The following is a 24,177-nucleotide window of genomic DNA, read 5'->3' on the forward strand; positions in this document are numbered from 1 at the left end:
TTCATCCTCTTCCTCCTCCTCCCCCTCCTCCTCTTCCTCCTCTTCCTTCTCCTCCTCCTCTTCCTCCTCCTCCTCCTCTTTCTTCTCCTCCCCCTCCTCCTTCCCCTCCTCCTCCTTCTCTTTTTCCTCCTCTTCCTCCTCCTCCTCTTCCTCCTCTTCCTCCCCCTCCTCTTCCTCCTCTTCCTCCCCCTCCTCCTCTTCCTCCCCCTCCTCCTCTTCCTTCTCCTCCCCCTCCTCCTTCCCCTCCTCCTCCTCTTTTTCATCCTCCTCCTCCTCTTCCTTCTCCTCCCCCTCCTCCTTCCCCTCCTCCTCCTCCTCTTTTTCATCCTCTTCCTCCCCCTCCTCCTCTTCCTCCTCTTCCTTCTCCTCCTCCTCTTTTTCATCCTCCTCCTCCTCCCCCTCCTCCTCCCCCTCCTCCTCCCCCTCCTCCTTCCCCTCCTCCTTCCCTTCCTCCTTCTCCTTTTTTTCATCCTCCTCCTCCTCTTCCTTCTCCTCCCCCTCCTCCTTCCCCTCCTCCTCCTTCTCCCCCTCCTCCTTCTCCTCCCCTTCTTCCTTCTCCTCCTCCTCCTCCTGTGATGGGTGCTGCTCAGATATCCCTGGCTTTACACCACTCGACGTTTCGTGCTATCACAGGCCAGGTCTCAGGAAGCCCTGATTCCAGCTGCAGCTCACCTGCTCCCTGGCATCCCATCCCTCCCCACTTCCCGTTATGCACCCCAGCAGCTGCTCACCACTTCTCAGCACCCAGAGCTTTTACACAACCCTGGGGCTACCAGAGAAAGCCTCCGTGGCATTCTGCCAGAAATGACTGTTACCACAATCACTTAGGAGCAGTAGAGTCACAGGTGGCTGGGGGGAGGGGGGGATAGTGATATCTTTAACCACTCCACCCAGCCTTCATAGGCCCCCTTTCCCCCAAGCTAACCCCAAATAAATGTATCATCTGAGTAAAAACTCTGCTCACTCCACAAACAAACATAGCTCCAAGGGAAGTCTTCTTAGGTCCCTCCCAACCAGACAGGCCTGCCCCTAAGAGATTTGGGGGCTGACATTGTTCCCCAAGCTTTAAAGTGAACTCTTCTTCCCTTCCCAGCTCAAACCTAAATATCTTAGAAGGGCAGATCTGAACTCGGCAGAAAATACTAGTCCAGTTCTCCCTTTTCCTAGTGGTCAAATAGGTATCAGCAACCATTTCTAAGAGGTTTAGAGTTCTGGGTTAGGAAACAGGATGAGAGGCTAAAATAATTCACCTACTGAAGATTCAGAAAGTTTTTAATCATACAAAAGTAGACGATGCAGCAACAGGGCCCTGTGGAAAGTCTGGTAGACCTGGCTGACACTTTTGGCTCTGTGACAACAAGCCGTCCTGTGGACAAATGTTTCGTCTTTCTGAGCCTTAGTTATCAAAAGGTGGAAATATACCCTCTTACATTTGCTGTGAGGACTCAGGGAGACAGTCGAGGTAAAGCACCTACTGTCCTAGGCGCCTCAGGTGGTAGCAGCGGCATTAGTGGTGCTGACAGCACCAGTGACGATGATGATGATGGAGCCAGCGCTTAGCTGTTTTCACCTTGGATGAGAACTGAAGAAACCGACAAATTCTTCTGAGAGGTTTAAGTTGAATATATGAACAAGTTTCCTGAGAGTGATGATGGACAAACTCTGCGCGAGTCTGGGATTCTCCCGCGATGGCCCCTAAAATAGAGACCCTTGCTTTCTAGTTAGCAATGGCTCTGGTACGGGTTAGCCTGAGGGCAATGAGACAGATGGGTTCATTTTGAAGGCACTTGCTTGCATGATGATTCTACTCATTCTCTCTAGGGTAAAAACAAAGTGATATTCAACAGAATCACGTGTCTGCAACTCTGTGACCAGGCACTAGGAACATGAAGCTTTGGGTCACATTCAGAAGTTCCCACTTCTCACTTCTGTGTCCAGACGGAAAAGCAAAGTGATCCTCTAAAGCAAGCTTGTCCAGCCCAGAGCCCATAGGGCGCATGCAGCCCAGGATGGATTTGAATGTGGCCCAAAACAAATACGCAAACTTTCTTAAAACATTGTGAGATTTTTTGCAATTTTTTTTTTAAGCTAATCAGCTATCATTAGCGTATTTTTTTTCCTTTTTTTTTTTTGAGATGAAGTCATGCTCTTGTTGCCCGGGCTGGATGGAGTGCAGTGGCACAATCTTGGCTCACGGCAACCTCTGTCTCCCAAGTGATTCTCCTGCCTCAGCCTCCCGAGTAGCTGGGACTACAGGCACCTGCCACCACACCCACCTAATTTTTTGTATTTTTAGTAGAGATGGGGTTTCACCATGTTAGCCAGGCTGGTCTTGAACCCCTGACCTCAGGCGATCCACCCGCCTCGGCCTCCCAAAGTGCTGGGATTACAGGTGTGAGCCACCATTCCTGTCCTCATTAATGTGTTTTACGTGTGGCCCAAGACAATTCTTACAATGTGGCCCAGGGAAGCCAAAAGATTGAGCACCCCTGCTCTAAAGTAATCATGAAAGGACAGTCTACCTAAAAAACCAATTCCAGCTGAGTCGAATTGTTTGAAAAAGTACCATGCATGGCTACACATTTGTGAGTCATGCATTTTCTTGCACAGGGTAGTCAAAGAACGACTTGATTGCTTCAGATTTTGTGCCTTGAGACGTAGATGTGCAGCTGGTCCGTGCTCCAGGGAGCCACACTGTCCTGCAGCATTTAAGACTCCTTAACAGTGAAGCCCAGGGCCCAGAGCAATGCCATCGGCTATGGAGACAACAAGGCATAACACTCTAACTCCAAGTTTGTAACTAGGAACTTAGGAGGGGCCCACTGAATGGAGGTGAAAACACCTGGGCTGGGAACTCGCAGACACCCATAGAGATGCCCTCCTGGTTTTCAGTGTGGAGAGAGTGACCTTGGAAATATTTCCTATGGAAAGGGAAGCAGCAACTTCAGCTATACGCACGTGCTGGAGGCCTTGAGGCAAAAATCATATGCAATGTGTGGGGAGATGGGAGAGCAAAACTGCTGGTGATTCTCGAATCAGTGAGGGTGAGCCCGGCTTGCTGCAGGGCACAAAAGCCTCAAGAGATGGTCTAGAGGAGAAACCACCTCTGCCGCTAAGGATGACGCTCATGTTTCACTATCTAAAATGGCTGGCAGTATCTTCATAACACAGGCTGCGAATCCCCTGTGGTTTTGGCCTGCATGGGAGGAGATCAGGAGTGGAAGGTCTTACTCCAAAGAGCCACTGTTTTTGGAAATGCCAAGACCTACCTGTTATTTTTGAATTTGTTTTTAATTGGTTCATAAATGAAACAGAGGTTTATATTGTAAAGACATTTAGAGATAATCTAGACCAATCCACTATTCTTATTTTCAAAATCACTTCGTTTTCTGATGATGCAGTTTCTTATGGAAGACAGGGCAAACAGACAGGGATAAAGAAAACTGACCCTGTGTGATCTCCCTCCTCAGAAATGGCCATCGGTGCCGCTTAGGTGCATGTCCCAATGTGTGTATTCAAACGAGCACATATTATTCCATAATTAAGACGGTATTACATGGTTTTATACCTTGCCTTTTAACTTAATTTTAAATCATGATGATTTCATCATGTTCTTAGATATTCTTCATTCATTTAAATAGTGATATACTATGCCATTATGAGAACAAAACATAATTTGTTTAGCCATTTCCACATTGGTAGACATTTAACTTATTTTCATTTTTTGCTATTATTAAAAACAGATTTAAAATATCTAGGCATTTGAGTCTCTTTCTACCTTCAATATTTCCTTAGGTTTAACTCCTAGAATTAAAATGATTAGGTCAAGTTTTTGAATATTTTAAAACCTAATTGGCACACCAGTCTCTGTTTTAGAGATTCATAATTGAGGCCAGTGACATTTAGAATTTTCTGGAGACTGCACAGTTCCTAGTGTCAGAGTGTCCTGAGCCCAGCTCCCTGACACCCTAGGGTGAGCTCTCACAGGTGTTTCAGGATCCAGCAGAAGGTCAAGAAAGCAAGAAACCGTGTTAATTGATGAACGCTGCATTCTTCCCAGAAAAGTCCACAAAAGCGTCTACTCGTCCTCAGGTTGTGTGTCTGTATGTGCATGTGTGTGTGTGTGCGCGCATGTGCATGTGCATGTGTGTACACTAAAACAAATTACTCCATGGCCTGAATCAAAGAGGCTTTCTCTGGGGCAACTTGCCGTTTGCCCTAATGTTTAAGCAAAGGATCATTTCTGGCAATGAAGATAATGTAACAAACATGCCTCCATCTTTGCTGTATTTTTGGTGGCTTTCTTTAGAGAATCATGCGTAAAATTAAGGTCCACTTGTTTAGGGTGGGGATAGATATGTCTGAGCTGATCGAGGTAGAGGAAATGAGCATTTCCAATGCCAGCTACAAGTCTGAGACATTAAAAAGCAATTTGCAGGTTTTAAGTATATACCAAGAGGCACTTGGCCTTGTTTTAAAATAATAACTGCAGCTTAATAAAATGTAGAAGCTGAGAGCTTCCTGGGATTATGATGAAAGATATTTCTATGTTTGGAGGCCCGTTCTGTAATTTGCACACTTATGGGGCCAGATCCCAGGCAGACAGGGCCCCAGCTGGGGGCAGGTCCATTAACTTTGTGTGCCAGGTTGATGGACTTCTTGTTTATTTTGGTATAAAAATAAATCCCTGGTAGAGTCTATGATGGAAAATGTCCCCTCCCCACCCAGCTGCTCTCACAGGGGAAAGCTGACTTTTCAACACTCTCAGGAGGGGTCCCTACAGGCAGTGCTACTGACTGGGGCCAGCAGCAGTCTGGGTCCTGGCCGGGGAGCTCACGCTTCACCAGGGAGGAGATAATTCTTTTTCAGTGTGTCTGTGTTTCTTCTCCTCTTTTTAGCCCTCTGTATACATCCACTACATTATCACTGCCCAGCTGGCCACAGCTGACCAGAAAGGCTTAGTTACTCTTATGACAAACTGGGGGGAAAACTATTTTATCTCCAGATTAATTTTGAACCTTTTTGCACTTGAGAAGAGCTATAATCATGTTAGGATTGGGACATCATTGGGAGAAAATAGGAGCCTCTGCTTTAGAGCAGATAGTTGCATGGTCATGGCCAATTGTTTAAGTGCTCTGAGCTTCAGCTTCCTCATCTATAAAATGGGCAGGAGTGTCATACCTGCCTCATGTGGCGGAAAAGATATGCAATAAATGAGCGAAAGCAGATGAACGGCTTAGTGGACACACAGCCTGGTGCCCTGTCACTCAGTCAATGCCAGCTCTTCTTGGCTATTGCCTTGTGTGAATGCTCCCTTGGGACTTCACCCTTTGATTTGTATGTGTGTGTGCATGTGTGTGTGTGTGTGTGTGTGTGTGTTTTCTCATCTTGACTACTAGGTGGCAAGCTTCTTTATTTTTCTTCAAAATTCTCTGCAGGTAACATTACATTAAAATGACTAGTCACTAATACAACTTGCCATTGAATGGATTCATAATGGAGCCACCACCATGTTCTACTTTGCTTCTAAAAATTATGGTTGAACCTGCATTTTAAATCTTTTGAAATATCAAAACCAAATTAAAGTTTACTATGAGTTAATACAAAAGTCTACATGCTCACATTTTGCAGAAAAGCAAGTCAAATTGAGAATTTTGCTGTAGTTTAGCACGAGGCGATATCCTTTAACTTCACTCCAGTTCATCTGATGAGCTGACATTAGGAGCTACATACCAAGTAACACGGACCTGCACTGGTAAGAAGAGACTGCGGATGAAAAGGAGTGGGAGAATGAAGAAGGGAATGAAAAGAGAGGCCTAAGCGATGCAAGAGGTGGGCCCTGGAGCAGCCCCGCGGATCCGTGAGCAGGCTGAGGGCTGCTTTTGGGGGACGCGTGGACTGCGTGTAACAGACAGCAAACGGAGACTGGCCGGCAGTGCCGGGCTGGGGGAGGCTGGGCCACGTGAGGCCTGTTTCTATCCGCTGCAAGGCTACTTTTCAAGCCACCAGAAGCAGAATTAGAATAAAATCACGGTGAACCCCGTGGCAGTGGTGCAGAGTCGGGTGAGGCCTTGGGAGACGTGTAGGGGCCGCCCTGACCCCAGCGGGAGCAGCGGATTCTGGGTCGTTTCCAAAAACGGAGGCTCGCCCTCTAGCGGTGCCTGGGGAGAATTGCGGGCACAGGACCCTCGGCCTGCTCCGGTTCAGGGCTGTGGTCTCGGGTGGGGGGGCGAGGGTGTGGGGGATGGGCAACCAGACATGCAGAAAGCGGATTCCCGCCCTCAGGTGAGAGCAACGCAGAAGAGGCCATTGCAACTCACACTCAAGTCCCGCCTCTCTTGGGAGACCTCTTGCTCCCCGCTCTAAGCCACAGCTTCCTCCTCCTCCAGCGATGTCGCCCCCGCAGCTCCGTTCCCTGCAGGGCACCTGCCTTCTTCTGGTTACCGCTTGAACCGTGTCCTCCCCGCCGCTAGGATTCCCACGTGGAAGCCCTGCCTGCCAGTTTCTCTGAAAAATGCGACTGCATTTGGAGAAGTGTCTCAGAAGTAATTAGGGTAAACTGAAGTCGCATGGGTGGGCCCGAATCCTTACAGAGATAACACCCACGGACTGAGGGGCGACCCCGTGAGGACACAGCCGGGGACAGAGGCCCCATGAGAAGCCCATCTTGCTGACACCCTGACCTGGACTGCCGGCCCCCAGCCCTGTGAGAGAGGAAACGTGCGTCCTGGAGGCCACCCGGTTTGTGGTGCTTTGCTGCAGCAGGCCAAGCAGAAGCAGGCGCTCCCTCCCCACTCAGCCTGCCCAGCACGCTCTCTCTCCTGAGCAGCCTGGCCAGCTCCTCCGAGCACATTCTAGACAAGGCCTTGGCCACGCTCCTTCTGCTGGTTCCTACTCTGGGGTAACTGAAGCCAGCGCTCACGTGAGAATCCCTGCTGCACAGCCTGGCTGCGGAAGGAACGCAGCACGCAGCCGTGTGAAGTGGGGCCAATCCCACACCCCCAGCAACATCGCCCCTGTCCGGGTCAGTACCAGTACGCCCAGCTCCGTGGCTATTCCAAACCCGCACCTCTCGTCCTGAACCACCAATGGGACCCTTGCGCTTTCGCCCCACAGTTGAGCCGAATCTTGACTTCATTTGGAAAATCAGACATCGATTTGGTCACTCACACTGGCAGATGAGCCCTGCCTGCACCCACGGACACCTCATTTTCTCCAGGCTAAGGAAAGTGCTCTCTCTTCTCCTTAGATGAGATCCCTGAGCATCAAATGTGACTCCATGCACCATAGTTCACTTTATCATAATACACGCTTCAGTGAGACTCATCCTGATCGTCATGGTTTTAATCAATTAAAAAAAGTGCAAGTGGGATTAAGCCTTTCATTCAGATCAATACTGCTACTCCTCTGGGGCTTTTCATGATATTTGCTCAAAAGAAGACTTGGAAGAGCACCTAGAGAAAAACTAAGAAGTAATAACGCAATTAGGGCTGTATAAACCCCACTGCCCTTCTGGGTTTTAAAAGAAAGAAGAAATAACTGCACGTGCTATTAAATTGTATTCACTTCACTTCTGGTAGCTTTTATTCAAATGTGGATATCTTTTGCAGGTGGTAAAATCAGTGTATTAACTTTCAAACTTTCAGACTGAAAGTTGATCCATATTTTGCATTAGAATATTATGGCCACAAGCTCCAGTACTCCATATAAATTGGGAAAGGAAAACATGGTCATAAATATTTAATACTTCAAAAATTCCCATTTAAAATATTTAGTGTAGGTGATTGGAGAATATGGTTCACAGGGATAAATGAACTTTGAAATGTGTCCTTTTGGCAAAGGTGGTCTTTCGTTTGATTATACTGAAAACCCACACTCAGTCTCAGACATAGATATAAAAATAATAATGAATTACATACAGTTGGGCCAAAGGAAAGTAACATTTTAAACTAATTGTGGTGAAAGTCATTTTCAGGGTTTTTGTTGTTGTTTTACTAGAACAGGAGTTAAAGCAGATTTCATGCACTGCTTTAGTAACTTTACTTATTTATTTTTTTTTTGGAGACAGAGTCTTGCTCTGTTGTCCAGGCTGGAGTGCAGCAGTGCAATCTTGGCTCACTGCAAACTCCACCCCCACCCCCACCCTGCAACTCCAGCCCCGGGGAGAAGTGAGTCTCCTGTCCCAGCCTCCTAACTGGGATTGCGGGTGCCTGCCACCATGCCCAGCTAATTTTTGTATTTTTAATAGAGACAGGGTGTCACCACGTTGGCCAGGCTGGTCTTGAACTCCAGACCTCAGGTAATCCACCTGCCTCAGCCCCTCAAAGTGCTAGGATTACAGGCATGAGCCACCATGCCCAGCCAAATGCCTTAATAAATGTTCATTGGAGTGCCCATTCTGTTTTCCTACAGGATACTTTAAACATCCTTGACATGCAACCACTTCAAGGGATACGCTATGGACAAAATATTTAAGGTCAAGTTCAAAGGCAATGTACAAAAGAATACTAAAATACACATAATCAATTGATAAAACAAACACCACAGGAAAAAACGGTATGTTCATTTGGAAACCTATGGGAAATATTGGAAAGAGTAGCTGTCACAATTTGAAGGATGGTAATGTGATTAGTGACAGCAGTTAACTTTTGTGTTGTCTAAAGTTTACAAATCACATTCACAGGCACTGTCATTGTCAAAAATGGCTTCAGGGAGATAGTGGGGTTGGTTTGAAAGGAAGTGGGACTTCAGAAACTCTACAGAGCTTTCATTTTTTTCAGAGTTTTGAGCAGAATCAAGATAATTTATTAAATGAATCTAGCCCTTGATTCTATGATAAACTAAAATTTGTATTTTTTCCATTTTAGAAAAATAATAGCTTTTCTGTATAATCATGATCAACATGATACAATTTTATGTTGTTACTTTTTACTAAGTCGCATCTCCTTAATTTAGCTAGATTTGAAATTTTTTAATGAATATTGTTGGCTTGAGAAGATTTACAACTAGAAAGAGCTCAACATAAAGTATTTCCATTTGTAAACTATGTTACATTTTATTATTCACATGTGTCTCAAAACAATGCCATGATGTATCCCAACTTGGCAGGGAACTCTGAAGGATAGCATAGACCAGGGGTACTTAATGTAACAGTGATTAAGCTAGGACCCTCTGATGTTTTTTGGATGTGAATCAAACTGCCCTCAGGGTTTTTACATTTTATTAATAAACTACAAAGAGGGCTTATCAAATACAGGAAATAAAAATTCTATAAGTAATCATAAAATTTAGTGATAATGGCGAAGTATAAGCTCAAGGTTTCTTCTGTCTGCTAGGTAGAAACTGTGGTGGATGTGACTTTGTGTTTTGCCAGCAGAGTGAAACGGCAGCTTTTTTGATTGTGCAGACCTTTCAGCTCTCTTTTTGCAATAAACGGACCCAATAGCGTCATCATCCAATTTGTCACAGTGAGACATACTCTGCTCATGAGAAGCTGTAATCTCAACTGTGGGAAAAGATTATCTGAACTTTATTTTGATAAAAAAGCTATCGATTTTTAACATAAATATAATCTATGATTCCTTTTGTTTTGATTTCTTAGAATTCAGTAAGGGACATTACGGTGGACTGTTTTGCCACAAAATAAAATAAAAGGAGTATTTTATCAGATGTGGAATTTTGTCCAAGTTTGTACTCATTCAGCCAGACACTATATCGTAATAAGTAGACTATGCTTAATTCAAAATGGAATATTTTACAGTGACATACTTGGTAAACGTATCCTCTACCAGCACAGATGGCATAAAAATGCTTAGTGATTTTTTTTTTTCCAGACTTCATGTCATGCTGTGGGAAGATATGGCTGAAATAAATACATTTTATTTTGCTTTGTGACATTTTTCCATATGATTTAATTATAGAGAAGGGCACATGAGAGAGCTTCGCTATTAAGTGGGATCCATTATATGCTTAAGAGCAAACTCAAATCTTTTGTTGAGCACATTTTTAGAAAATAAATTGTGCACGCCATGTAAATAATATGACATTTGGTTGCAGTCGATTTGGTTTATGTATTTTGCCCAAAGGAACAGGTGATTCAAAGTTTAATTTGCCCCTCGTCTACTTATTCTTAATAACTTGGCACAGTAAGCAGTTCTTAGGGTATCAATTTACCAATTAACAAAATAATTCTTTCACTGCTGTTGATATAAAGGGCTGATTCTAATCTACATTTTATTGTTGTTTTTGTTGAGCAGGGCAAATGGAACAAACAAAACAGTCAAAGAGGAAAGGAGGGACAGAAGACAGAGTCAGTGTTGCCCTCAGCAGATGCAGAGGAAATGAGCACAAAACCCTTTCACATGTGCTGGGCGCCAGCGACGCTGCCCAGAAACCCCGCGCCAAGCCACTGCGGCCCAGGCATTGGGGCCTCTGTGTTACTCCCAACAACGCGTCTGTCTTTCATTAGAATAGGAGTTAAAGCAGATTTAACTCCTATTTAACTTGTATTTAGATGAAATCAGGGGCGCTCGTTGGTAAAACCAAGGAAGATTTCAAATAAGACAAATCGTATTATATTGGAATCACAAAGTTTTACAAATAATTCTGTATTTAAGGAAGTCTTTAAAAAATGGCGGATGGTGCCATAGATGCAATGATGCGCTTTCATTCACTCTCCCGGGTTGCCCCCCATCGTCATCTGCACTGTCCTAAAGGAGGCCTCCCTGGCCTGCCGCCCGCCCGGGCCGCCGCAGTGGCCTCTGAGTGATGCTTCTGCTCTCAGCTTTCTGCCTTCTGCCAGGCTCCCTCCCTCCACTAGCGCCCTGAAGCCTGGCAGGGTGCGTCTTGAAGGCTTGAATCTGAGCTCCTTGCTTGCTCACCCCACGCAGCGCCTCTCTTCTGGGTTACCCCGAATCTCAACACTTCTCACGAGGATGGAGAGCTGTGGTCATTTCCCCTTTTCCCCAAGAGACTGCGGTCCCCAAGGGCTGGGGCTCTGTCCTCTTTGCGGCTGCGTTCTTGGTACTGGTTCCTCCCGCAACCAGTAAATATCCACTGGCTGACGGCAGGCGTGAAGCCATCCCCAGCCGCCGTTCCTCACTGAGGTTTGCTGTGTTCCCGGGGTCCAGGCAGACCCCTCTGCCTTCCGATCTCTCGGCCTCCGCAGCCCCTGCCCGCCCCGTCCCGCGCTGGCTCCGCTAAACCACTGGGCGTTTCCTGCGCAGGCCGCGGCCTCCCTGCGTGGAGCCCCTGCTGTGCTGTTCCTAGACTGCACTTCACGCTCCCCGGGAAACTGTCACCCCACTTGAGGGCTCTTGTTCATCACCCCTTTCTGAAGCTTTTGTCTGCATTCTCTGGGTGACCCTGTAGCCCTCGCCACCCACGTTTCCTTGGCAGGCAGTTGGCCCTCGGAAATAGGGGCCAGGTCTTTGTACTTTTTTGTTGTTGTTTAACTTCCATAGACACTAACATATGTGTAAGTCACCTAGGAGAGTCTCAGCACACGCTTTTGACTTCAAGCCTCTGTTAAAAATCACCACGGCAAACCCTTGTCTAGCACCTTTGGTTTACATACATACATGCATATCCTGGGCACACATCACTTTACCACATCGCCACCGGAGCTCCACCAGGAAATAAAGTCAGTATCATGAGCCTCAGAAAGGTCCAGGGACTTGCCCAAGGCCACTCAGCTATCATTACTAACTGGGAATTAACTCTAGGTTTCTGTCTGTAAACCATGTGGCCTATCCAGTTCACAATGGTTTGGAAATCAAGTGTGATGGGGGCCCAGATTGAACTAAGGCTCTGAACCAGCCGGCCAGTAGCTGAGAGGTGGAAGGAATTTGAGAACTGTATTATGTGTTAGTCTGATCGTTTTGCAGCCAGGTCCCCATCATTCCTGGAGGAGCGAAAGGTTCAGACAGCTCGTCATGTAGCTCTACTCTCTCTCCTATGCAGCTTCTTAACTCAAGTGAGGGCAGAGCCCAAGGTCCCTTAACAATCACTCCCAGCATCCATGGAGTGTGGCCTGACATGCAGGCTGGATGGGAAACCGAGGCAGTGTGACCTGGGGACTTAGTTGTGTAGCCCAGAATGTGGGCAGGGGTTGGATGGTGACCTCAGGCCAATGTAGAGGATATTCTCTTGTTAGGTGGAGCAGAAGAGGAAGAGACTGGCAGATATCAAATGGAAGCTGAAAAGTCCGTGTCATGAACACATGTGACTCAGATATCCGAAGGAATCTGAGGGAGATTATGGCGATTGCAGAGCCAGTGTAAACAGAAACAAATACTATTTTGTTACTCACTGTGACCTAATTTTTTCCTCCCAATTACCCTTCCTGATATGGCCTCAGTGTTTTTAAAAACAAATATTTTACATCCTATTTTTTTAAAGCAAGCTTTTTTTTTAAATGTGGAACTCTGTAGAACTTCATGATCATGCATGAGAACAGAAAAATAATAAATAGAAATCTGAAATAATGTCTATTTTAACCAGTTTCTGCTTATCTGAGAAAGGTTGTTTTTGAATTCATGACAGCTTAAAAATAAATCACAATATTTGCCTCTAAAATATATTATTTATAGGTTTAAATAATAATTCAGGTCTACAAATTCTTTTTCCCTTTGAAAATTTATCTTTACAATTATTTATCAACCTTTGTATTTTACAATAAAAGTTATTCCTCACACCAAAAGGAATTCAGACTGAAGGTCTAAATCTACTTGGGTATAAACTGTCTTAATACTCTTAATATTTAATATGCTACTAAACACTTTTGAATGACTCATAAACCATTTCTAAATTAATAAAATACAATAACAAGGTTAGATACAAGAATAACATGATATAAAAATATGGACAATATTATTTTTTATACTAATAAAATCCTCAGCATTTAAATCTAGCTCAAAAGTGGAGCTGAAGACCGGGTGCAGAGGCTCACACCTGTAATCCCAGCACTTTGCGAGGCTGAGGCAGGCAGATCGCCTGAGGTCAGGAGTCGGAGACCAGCCTGGCCAACATGGGGAAACCCCACCTCTACTAAAAATGCAAAAATTAGTTGGGCGGGGTGGCGGGTGCCTGTAATCCCAGCTTCTTGGAAGGGTGAGGCAGGACGATTGCTTGAACTCGGGAGGCAGAGGCTGCAGTGAGCCGAGATTGTGCCACCGGACTCCACCCTGGGCGACAGAGTGAGATGCTGTCTCATAAAAAAAAAATTACATAAAAGTGGAGCTGATAAAAAAAATCAGCTGAATTAGCAAGTATGTTTGGCAATGGTTGAAAATCCCCAGGTGGGAGCCGCCAGCCACATCCCGGGCAGTGGACACAGGCTGGCTCCACTTAATTGGGAGGAAGAAGGTGGGTCAGGTCCTGATCTCCTGCAGTCCCTCCCAGCGGGAGCCATGCCCTCCACCTGCAGTGGCGTTGCACACATTTCCTAGTGAAACTTGGTTAGGATGGGATTTCATTAGCAGCCTGGCTGACAGATTCGGAGTTTGTCTTGCTGTCTGGTCTCTGGTGAGTCCTGCAGTGGCCCCACCTCCCTGACTCTGTGCAGCCCTGGACAACCCTACTGTGCTACCAATAACCAGAAGGACTGGCTTCTGTCTTCATCACCAGTTTCACAGTCAGAATTAGAGACTACCGTGCCCTACTTTGCTGGGGCCTTTACGCCTGGGCAGCTCTTGCCAGCTGTGGGGACTGGACCCAGTGGGCCTCACCCTGGCTGCAGTTCTACTGCAGTTGTTCTCAGCCTTGGCTGTGTGTGCCACATGGGAAGCTTTTGAAAATGCCCACTGAAGCTCCAGATGTTACCCTTGAATCCTTACGGGACTGGAAAGGTGGAGAAAATCACCCTCTGACAGTGTGAACTGGGGTCTTTCTTGGGCAAGCGTTTACCACTCTGGTGGTCTGCTCTTGCCAATCCAGAGGCTGTTCTCTTGTGGGATCAGACAGAGCAGGAGAGGAAGAAATTGGCAGAAACCAAATGAAAGCTGAAAAGCCTGTGTCAAGCACATGTGACTTAGATTATCTGGAGGCATTTGAGGGGATTGGGGTTATTGCACAACAAGTGGGACTAGGAATTGGCATCAAAACTGTTAAACCTTCCCATGTGATCTCAACGTGGAGCCAGGATTGAGAACCATGGTCCTACCAGAGCTCGACTAGCCACGTTGATCATGAGCATCGATTTCCAAGATCACCTGCAGCTGCCTCTCCCTGACCACACTCCACCCAGCAGGGTGGTCCTCTTTGTAGGTCAGTACCTGCCAAGACCTGGCTGTCCTGGCTTTCCAGGCTGGGGCTGGGCCCTGGCAGCTGACAGGTTACTTTCAGTTTTTCCTCCAGCAGAGTCCAGGCTATGGAGGCTCTAGCAAGCCCCATATCCAAGGCTGTGGGACAGGTGTTTTCTGCCCATGCAGTTCTGTGTGTCTTCTAATGAGTTGTATTTGACCCTTCAGTACCTGTTCTCTGGCAGGTATGTATCCAGTCTGTTCCACACAAAAGATCTAGACTTACTTAAAATTGCATGCAAATCCATTTGATAAGACACTTTTATGGTACAACAAACACATGCCTACAATTTCAATTCCTTTCTAAATTTTCAGCAAGCAGCCCCTGGATTTTGAGAGGTCCACACAGCTTTTAGTAACGCTATTGGGTAGCATGACGGAGCCATGGAATGAACTCACTTGAACCCTGATGTCAGAGGACACTGAAGGACAAAACACCAAATTAAGAAAATGAGGACCTTGACAATCGCTTCAACTTCTGGAGGATTGGAGGGGGTAAGAGTTGATCTCTTTCTAAATGAAACATGCACATTCTATTCTTAAGACTGTACTGTTCAGATATATACACAAAAGTGCACAAAATATATGCACAAGCACAAAATACAAGTTATAATATTGTTCTTAATAGCAAGATCCTCAAAATAACCTCATGTCCATCAAGAAGGAATCGATTACATGTATGTGCAGAACCGTCCGAAGGAATGCATCCAGTCTTTGAACAAATGATCACATCAAAATGCCCAGATATGGCATGTTCTGCAAGGCATCACATTACATAGTAAACCCAAACCAACACCAAAAAACATTCACCCACTTCTTGAAGATTTGAAAATGAATAATCCTAAATAAGGCTTTTTATCAAGAATGCAAATACAGCAGGCACATCTCGGTGGAGATAAAAACATTAGGCTTCCTGATGAAGATTCAGCCTCTGGAGTAACGACAAATAAATTGAGGATGGTAGATAAGACTGAAATCCTGGAGGACCTTGAACTCTAGGCTATGGATTGTACTGAAATGCAAAAGGTAACAGAGAGCCAAGTGTATGTAGTGATTACATGACCCCGAAGATGGATGCCGAGAGCACCACATTTTCTAATAGAACAGATGAGAGCATGCACATCTTTTTTTTTTTTTTTTAGACAGAGTCTTGCTCTGTTGCTCAGGCTGGAGTGCAGTGGCTTGATCTTGGCTCACTGTAACCTCTGACTCCTGGGTTCAAGCGATTCTCCCGCCTCAGCTTCCCAAGTAGCTGGGACTACAGTTACCTGCCACCATGCCTGGCTAACTTTTGTATTTTTAGTAGAGACAGGGTTTCACTATATTGGCCAGGCTGGTCTCGAACTCCTGACCTTGTGATCCACCCACCTTGGCCTCCCAAAGTGCTTGGATTACAGGCATGAGCCACCAATCCCAGCCGAGAGCATGGACTTCTAACAGACAGGATAAATCATGGCCTTGCCACTTCCTGTCACCTTAGGCATGCAGGAGCTCTGGGCTCCAGGTGCCTCATATTCATATAAAGTGCTTGTGAGCATTAACATGATATTTACAAGGAGCCTAGCAGAATGGCCAAGATAGTAAATGCTTAGTATGGTAGCTGAAGGGGAAAGAAAAATAGAGAGAGCATGATGGGAATTCCTCCAAGAAGAGAGGGTTTTGTTCCCTTAAGCATATTAAAGGGGGGAAATTCAGCTGACTACATATTATTCTTCTCAGCAAGTTTCAGGTTCAGTGATTCTGAATTGGGGTTGGAAAATTGGAAGGAAAACTGAGCTGTGGGGGCAGAATAACTGTTTAACTTAATTATTAAAATGCCTGACTTTCCTATCATGATGTCAATATTGTCCATGCAGCAATTCAAGCTTTTATACAAGTTATTTTGTTGAAATTTAGTATAGAAGATATGCCATTTATTAATTCATCAATGTATTTTAGTGAGTACAGTACATGAAAAGAAAAAAAGTGATTATTCACTTAGAGGTCAAAACCTCCATTATTTTAAATCTTGGTGACTTGCAAAACTCTGCGTGAAAATGAATACAAATATATTTGAGTTAGCTCTGTGGTAAATTAAATATCCTGGATATTAAATACACTTGACAAGACATCTTGAGGTCCAGAAAGGATGCTGGGTGGGGAGCATGATTATTGAATCTGTGGTGACAGCTTCCAGGGGATGGATTTTATTACTCACAGATATATTTCTACTGCAGTTTCCCCATTACTAAAATGGCTGTAGAATCTTTATGAAGTTTCTCGGAAGCATTAACTCTGTCAAAATTAAGAAACCTCATCAAACGCGTGTCCAAAAAATACGAGAGATGACAATGAATCCATGTCTTGGACTTGACAGAGGACAGATCCATGCAGAGCAATGTCTTTGATATGGTTCTCTCTATCTAATAGTGATTCCTAGACACACAGCAAAAATAATTGAAATGAAAAATAATTAAAGGTACAGAGAAAGGCTAACCAACACCTGAAGGGGAAAGCCAGGCTCTATTGGAGACAGACTGGCAAGGAGAGAGTGGGGCTGAGTGTGGGTTGTCTGTCCCTGGAGGAGGCAGGAGAGGAAGTCACAGGGGTGGAGGCAGAATGAGGATTGGGGCCACCAAAGGGGAGGGGGAGGTGTCTGCCAGTGTCATGAACACTCCAGGACTGTCATCCCTGGAATTCTTCAAAGTAAAATTAGAAAACAATTTGTGGGAGGCATTCCTTTAAAATACTATTGCTAAGTGACCTGAGAGGACATTCTACACGCTTATCTTGCAGAAGAAGAACCTAGAAAGGACAAGTAATTGGGTTAATGTTACCCCTGACCTTGAAAAAGTAAATAAGATAATGTATGGAAAGAACTTACCAGACATTCATTATATTAAATATTGAATATAGTGGCTCAGGAAGGTAGGAAAAACTTAGAGAGTACAGAATCAGGACTAAAACCCACAATGTGAGACTCAGTCCAGTGTTCTTTCCACTAGGGATTTGGCACTGGTTTCAAAAAATTGTGTAAATGCAATTATAATAAGAGTAGAACAAGTCTTCCTTTATAGCACATCAATTTACTTCATTTTAGTTAAAAATAATAAATAATATAATAAAAAATAAATTATAAATCATATTATTTTTAGCTAAAATGATGCAAATATATAATTATATATTATATAACACATATAATAAATGATAAATATTATAACAAATATAGTCTTTATTATTTTTAGCTAAAATGAAACTTTAAACTCATTAAACTCTAAATGCCAAACAGATACAACATTTAAATTCTTTAACAAGGCTACATCACGTGGCACTTAACAACAGTATGCAATGACAATGTGGACTCAGAGAAGTTCCCTAAGTTGCCTGAGGTCACACAGCCTGGATGCAGATCTGTGATCCAGCTCTCTTACCCCAGAGCCTGTGCTCATGGCATTCAAAGCTGCTATTCTCAAAGGCACGATCTACCTCCAAGCAACATGACAGCAGTCTATTCAGGAAGGATCGGCTTGTGGTTTCTTATGTAGACCCACAGTTTAATACGGCAGCACGATCGAGAGACCTGGATTGCAAGATGGGGTTCTAAAGCTAAAGAAGGCATGTTTAGTTAGAGTGGTACTTAAGTCAGATTCCAAGTGCTTCCAGTACCGAAGCCTGTGCCTGCTGCCGTGTGACGAGGTACCTGGCATGTCAGAGTGTGTGATATTATTTCCTAGTAATGTCTAATTCAAAATTGCATATTTATGTCATCTTAAGATTGTGATGGATTAGAGAACCAATGAAATTCAGGGTTACATTTTGCTATTACCTCTTCTCATCTAAAAATAATTTAAAACACAAATTTGAAAAGTTGTCCTTGCTGGGAACTTACTTCTGAAAAACCGCCCGGCTTGCTGTAGCTTTTATTTTATTTTATTTACTTTTTTTGAGACGGAGTTTCACTCTTGTTACCCAGGCTGGAGTGCAATGGCGCGATCTCGGCTCACCGCAACCTCCGCCTCCTGGGCTCAGGCAATTCTCCTGCCTCAGCCTCCTGAGTAGCTGGGATTACAGGCACGCACCACCATGCCCAGCTAATGTTTTGTATTTTTAGTAGAGATGGGGTTTCACCATGTTGACCAGGATGGTCTCGATCTCTGGACTTCGTGATCCACCCGCCTCGGCCTCCCAAAGTGCTGGAATTACAGGCGTGAGCCACCGCACCCGGCTTGCTGTAACTTTTAATGATACACATCCTACTGTAATTCACATTCCCTACTAATCTTTCTTAGGTTTTATTGCTCTTGGCTATTTGCATAAAAATGGAAGCTTTGATCTTTAACGGTTCATCAGCTCAAATAGCTCGTTCCCTGTCCTAAGATACAAGTAATGATGGGTGAAAGAGGTTTAGTGTTTCAGTTCAGCCAGGCATGCACAAGCAGTTACTAAAACCCATCACTCCCTCCTCCACGTCACTGGGGTTGCTTTTGCTATAATTCTCCACTCAAGTTCATCTTAGTATCTTCCTCAGCCCAAACATACATCAAGGTGGCCACTCCCAGTAGGTACAATTCTTAATATCGTCAGCAGCCTCATTTTACTACAGAGCAGAAAAAACACAGGTGAAGGTCTAGTCTTGGTTTCTTCATGTACCTAAGATTTATGGGAGCATTTCCCATTCCCTCAGAGCTACCTCCGCCCATGGTACTGGTAAGGAATAAAAGAGATTTTATTTGCAAGAGTCTATACATGAACCCATAAATACTTAGTTTTCCATTTCTTTCCAAGAACTGTAGATCGTTTCTATGGATTCTTATGTCCTAATGGAAAAGCCAAGGGTTAAGCCCCTCCGCTTGCTAATGTTCATTAGTTCTCAACTAACAAGTAAACGATCCCCCATTTGTTCTTGGTCTAATGACAACTTTCATAGTGTTATTAAAATTCAAGAAAGGTTCACTGAAGAAAATATGAAGTGACGCAAACGGCAGGGAACAGAACATGAGGAATGATAGAATCCTCCAAGCCGAGTGCTTCTGGCTTCGTTTAATTCACCAGGGGTGTAGGAGAGTGAAACATGAGTTCGTGTCCTTTTTCCTTCTGAGAAGTGGCTGTGTACATCCTCAGCTAGCTGGATAACTATTCTCATCTTAGTGTGAGAGCAAGCAATGGTCCCAGGAGCAGGCCATGAGCTCCGCAGCCTAATGTGTATTCATCCAATCATCCAGCTGACATTTGTAATTCACCATGCCTGGTGCTAGGGAGGCAGCGACAGGGCAGACAAGTTCCCTGTTCACAGGGAGCTCCACAGGTCACCAGCAGGGTGCAATAAAGAGGGAGAGGTGACAAGAGAGGCCTGAGAGTAGGGATAGCAAGCACCCAGAGGGAGTTTGCATTTCCACCTCAGAGGGTGGGCCCTGGCAGGTGTTGTAGAGGTGGTGACTTGGGAATGATCGTCGGAGCTGAGGGAAGGGAAGAGCACTCAAGACTGAAGAGCAGAATTAGTAGACGCAGAGGCAGTCACATTGCTACGCAGCAAATGCCACTGGTTTCTTGAATGTAGGCGCTACTGGACATGGGACAGAGGATGGAGAGCAATATGCCCAAACAGGAAGTTGGGACTTGACTCCACAGGTAGCAGTTAGTTATTGTCGGTAGGAGAAGAGATGTGTTTTAGGAAGATCGCTCCATGGTGTGGTAGTCAGAATATTCTGCCCACCACTGCCAAGATGGCCATAAGCTAATTCCTGGAACCCTTGACTATGTGGCATTACATGACAAAACGGACTTTGCAGACACGCTCACATTAAAGACCTTGGGATACGGAGATCCTTTTGGATACTCTGGGTGGATCTAATGTAATTACGATGGTCCTTAAAGTGGCAAAGGGAAGCACAAGAGGACAGCAAGATGACAGAGGAAAAAGGTCAAGGAGATACAACATTGCTGGCTTTGAAGAAGCTGGCTTTGAAGGGGCCCATGAGCCAAGGAGTGAAAGTTGGACAAGGCCAGGAAGCCGGCTTTCCCGCAGAGCCCCAGGAGGAGACACGGTTCTGTAGATACCTGGATTTTAGCCCTGTAAGACCTGTGTGGACTTCTGCACTCCTGAGCTGTAAGATAATACGTTTGTGCTGTTTTCGGCCCCCAACTCCATAAATTTGTTTTGGCAGCAATAGAAAACTAATCCAAAGGCTCGGGGAGGACTGACATGTGAGAGAGCACAGCTCCCAGAAAGAGAGAGCTCCTCAATGGGAACCCAGGCAGCAGCAGTGGAAAGGGAGGAAGTCACAGGGCACCGTCAGATAGGACTTTCGGTGCGCTGGGCTGGGATGCTGGTTCAGAAGAAAGGTGAAGAAGAGTCTAAAATGGCCCTCAGGCTCCTCTGGTGGCGGAGAAGCTATGTAGGACTAGCAGCAGGCTTGGGGAAGGTGAGAGTTTAGCTTTAAATTTTAAGCTGAGAATGACCTTGAGGCTTTGAGGAACACATAATTCAATATCCAGGTCTGTGGCTCAGGCAAACTGAAATTTCAGAGTTATGAGCTTAAAGGCGGCAGCTGATGCCCAGAGCCAGGCTGACAGCCCTGATGGAGAAGACACTGCAGGAGCCAAGGGCCAGACGGGAGACCACAGCAGGCAGCTCAGGGTCAGATGGGAGAAACCCTCCAAAGGCAGCCTTCCTTACTGTGGCTTTTCTCCTGTGGAAGTGGTGAGGGCTTCCACAGAAGAGGGCTGTGAAGGACCCCTCGGCCTGTCTCGGGGCTCAGGGAAGGGTTCTTTTTTTTTTTTTTTTTTTTTTTTTTGAGACAGAGTCTTGCTTTGTTGCCAGGCACCAGGCTGGAGTGCAGTGGCGCAATCTCGGCTCACTGCAATCTCCACCTCCTGGGTTCAAACAATTGTACTGCCTCAGCCTCCTGAGTAGCTGGGACTACAGGTGCGCGCCACTACACCCAGCTAATTTTTGTATTTTTTAGTAGAGACAGGGTTTCACCATGTTGGCCAGGATGGTCTCCATCTCTTGACTTCGTGTTCTGCCCACCTCGGTCTCCCAAAGTGCTGGGATTACAGGTGTGAGCCACCATGCCCAGCCAGGGAAGAGTTCTTGAAGGAGACAATACTTAGCTTGAATCCTGAAGGATGAACTTGGAGAAAAGAGGGGAAAGGCCATTCCAGATGCAGGGAGGTGCACATAAAAAGGCCCCTGAACAGCACAGCATGTGCAGAGATCAAGAGGCGGCTGGAGAAGGCTGGCAAGTAAAGCAAGAGGATGTGCGTGGGCACGAAGGTATGTCAGCCACTGGAATCTCATCTTCAGTTGGAGCAGAGTTGGGACAGAATAGAGACGCAGCTGGGGCTTCTGAAATGGGCATGGGATTTAGAGTCAGTTGAATGGATTTATAGTGATACTGAAAATGAATTATTAAAGGCAGAGATCAGAGATATTTTAAATGAACTTCTTAGTTTCTGACGCTTAAAATAGTTGCAGATAACTTTTTCTGTTGCATGGCTTAATTATGACATGGTACTCAAAAGGTTTCTATAGATGACAAAAAGGTATCTCGTTGACTCTGGGCATCCTCTCACCATCAGCCAATAGGGCCCCTCGCTCTCAGAATACACTAGACCTGTCCCAATCCAGGGCCTCTGCCCTAGGCCAGCCAGGCTTTTCTCTCCCCAGCTTCCCATATCTAAAGTTTACTCATTCTTCAAAGTGCAGCTCAAATGCCATCCCCCTCCGGAAGTGTTCCCTGACCCCTCGAGTTGGAATGACCCTCCCTGCTTCATGGAGGGGTGAAGCTTCTCTTCACTGGCTTCATCTATAGCTTCCTAGCCCAGGGCACCATTCAAGGGCAGAGGAAGCAGAAGCGTCTTTGGAAAGGGGGCTCGGGAAGGGTCTTTCCTGCCTGTTTGGCATTTGCCGGATGCCCAAAGGGGAAGTCACTTTAGGAAAGCAGCCTTTGTACCACTTGATTTGAGAGTTTTGTATAGGAGGAGGTACGGGGACAAAGTGGAAAGTAGGAAGAACCAGTGAAAAATTAATTCTGTAATCTAGGTGTGAAGGCTGTGGAGGCCAAGGATAAGTCATTTTGTGTTGTGAGTTAATGTATATATATGTATTCCATGTTTTCTTCCACATTAAATGTTTAAAAAGTGCTTATCTCCTATAAAGTAGTAACTTAACTTCCAGTGCTTCAGAGATAACAGCTTTGGGCTTGTTTTGTTGATGTGACAGTGCCAGCATGTCACATGCAGGTGGCCAGAGGACACGGACCATGTGTGCATGAGGCATGTGGTTCTTGCTGTAGTTGCCTGATCAAACACAGATGCTCAGTTAACTTTACATTTCACATAAATAACAAAAATGTTTTTAGCATAAGCATGTCTTAAGTATTTCACACTTATATTAAAAAAATTATTTCTTGTTCATCTGAAATCAAATTAACTGGGTATCCTGTATTTTTATTTGTGAAATCTGGCAGGTCTACATAGCCTATGAGCAAGAGCAACATCTAGACACGAAGTGGAGTGATTTCTGGAAGTCAGTGTGGCTTATTTAATTCCTTTCTCCCCTGTAACTTTCCAGTCCTTTTGTCTGTCTCAGTACTGGAGATGCCAGGATTCCTCTGGAAAGCCACCTCACTTAGGAGTCTATGCTGCAGGGAGGAAGGATCTGTGACCTTTAAGATGAACTGTCAGAGTATCTCCTGGAGCTGCCAAGACGGCCTCTTATCTAATGTCTAACCTAAATATCTCGACTGCTGGCCATTTTCCTCGTCATTCCTGCAGTGGCACTGGCAAATGAAGGACCACACAGTGCCCCAAAAGCCTTTTATAGCCACATCGTAGGCAACTATCATGTTGCCTCTTGATCTTTCCATTTGGCTGAGCAACCCTGGGGCACGTCCAGTTCCATGGAGGAGGATGTACCAGGGCTAGCCGTTAAGGGCATCCCCATTCTGGTCATCCTGATGCCAGGAGGCTCCCAGTGCTGAGGCTGGGACATCCCTTCTGGGAAGAGATGTCTTTCCACAGACTCTGAAATGATCCCCTTCCCCAGAGACACATGACCGCTGGTGTAAAATCACAGCTGCCCTTCCTCTTAGGGCCGCACAGCTTTTGGTTTCTGACCATTGCTGGCAATCACTGTTTTCTTCTTTCCAGATTGTTCACCCTTACTGCAGCAGGAGCTGGTGGTTTCAAGGGAGAAAGGCTCGTGCATCTTACACTCAAGAGCGATAGTACTGACATGTCACAAAAGAGCTGATTATTCTTTCAGTTGTACTCAGTTTTCACTTATCAAAACCTCTTCATCTTTTTCCCATACTAAGTTTAATTTGTTTCTTTCTTAGTTTGTATTTATAGGATTATTACTGTTCAAGACACTACTTTGCATTTATCTTAATTGACTTCCATTGTATTTAATTGAGTCATCCATCCAATGCACTTGTATCATTTTGAATGCTTCAAATTGTGAAGTGAAATGGGATGTAAACTGATGTTAAAAAAAAAAATCCCCTTTTAGAAACTCCAAGAACTCACATGACTACACAGAAATCAATGCCAAAAGTCACCACATTTTGTATTTTCAAATATTACCTAATATTGCATGTTGAGTAAATTGGAAAGCACTTCTGAAAGTAGCATTTTAATAAACACACATCTAAAATAGAAGTCTCCCAGTTGCATTTCCAGAATGAGATGGATGAATGAAACAAAAGCACTGAAAATGTGCAGGGGAATCCAGGAGTGCTGGCCCCTTCCCTTGCAGGCACCACACCATGGCGAGAGCAGAGTTTGTCCATCAGATTGGAGATTCTGTGGTAGTCACAGAGACTAAATATTTCTGATGATACTTTTGTGCTTAAAGGATAAGTTTCAATCTGAAATTTTTTTAAAGCAACCATTA

At 45.0% G+C, this 24,177-nt stretch overlaps 1 protein-coding gene and 1 long non-coding RNA gene across 2 annotated transcripts in view; one reads left to right on the forward strand and one right to left on the reverse strand.

Annotated features, from left to right (window-relative positions):
- The window catches only part of PACRG (parkin coregulated), a 589,608-nt gene that overhangs the window by 140,834 nt on the left and 424,597 nt on the right, over positions 1 to 24,177 (reverse strand). The gene's annotated exons all lie outside the window — the stretch shown is intronic.
- LOC116533477 overlaps positions 21,301 to 24,177 on the forward strand; it is a 44,085-nt gene continuing 41,208 nt past the window's right edge. Inside the window, exon 1 of the long non-coding RNA XR_004261315.1 lies at positions 21,301 to 21,555. This is a non-coding gene — a long non-coding RNA (uncharacterized LOC116533477). The remainder of the gene's footprint in view (positions 21,556 to 24,177) is intronic.

The sequence above is a fragment of the Sapajus apella genome, unplaced genomic scaffold, assembly GCF_009761245.1.
Source record: "Sapajus apella isolate SASKATOON/1434 unplaced genomic scaffold, GSC_monkey_1.0 scaffold82, whole genome shotgun sequence".
In the NCBI taxonomy this organism is placed as follows: domain Eukaryota; kingdom Metazoa; phylum Chordata; class Mammalia; order Primates; family Cebidae; genus Sapajus; species Sapajus apella.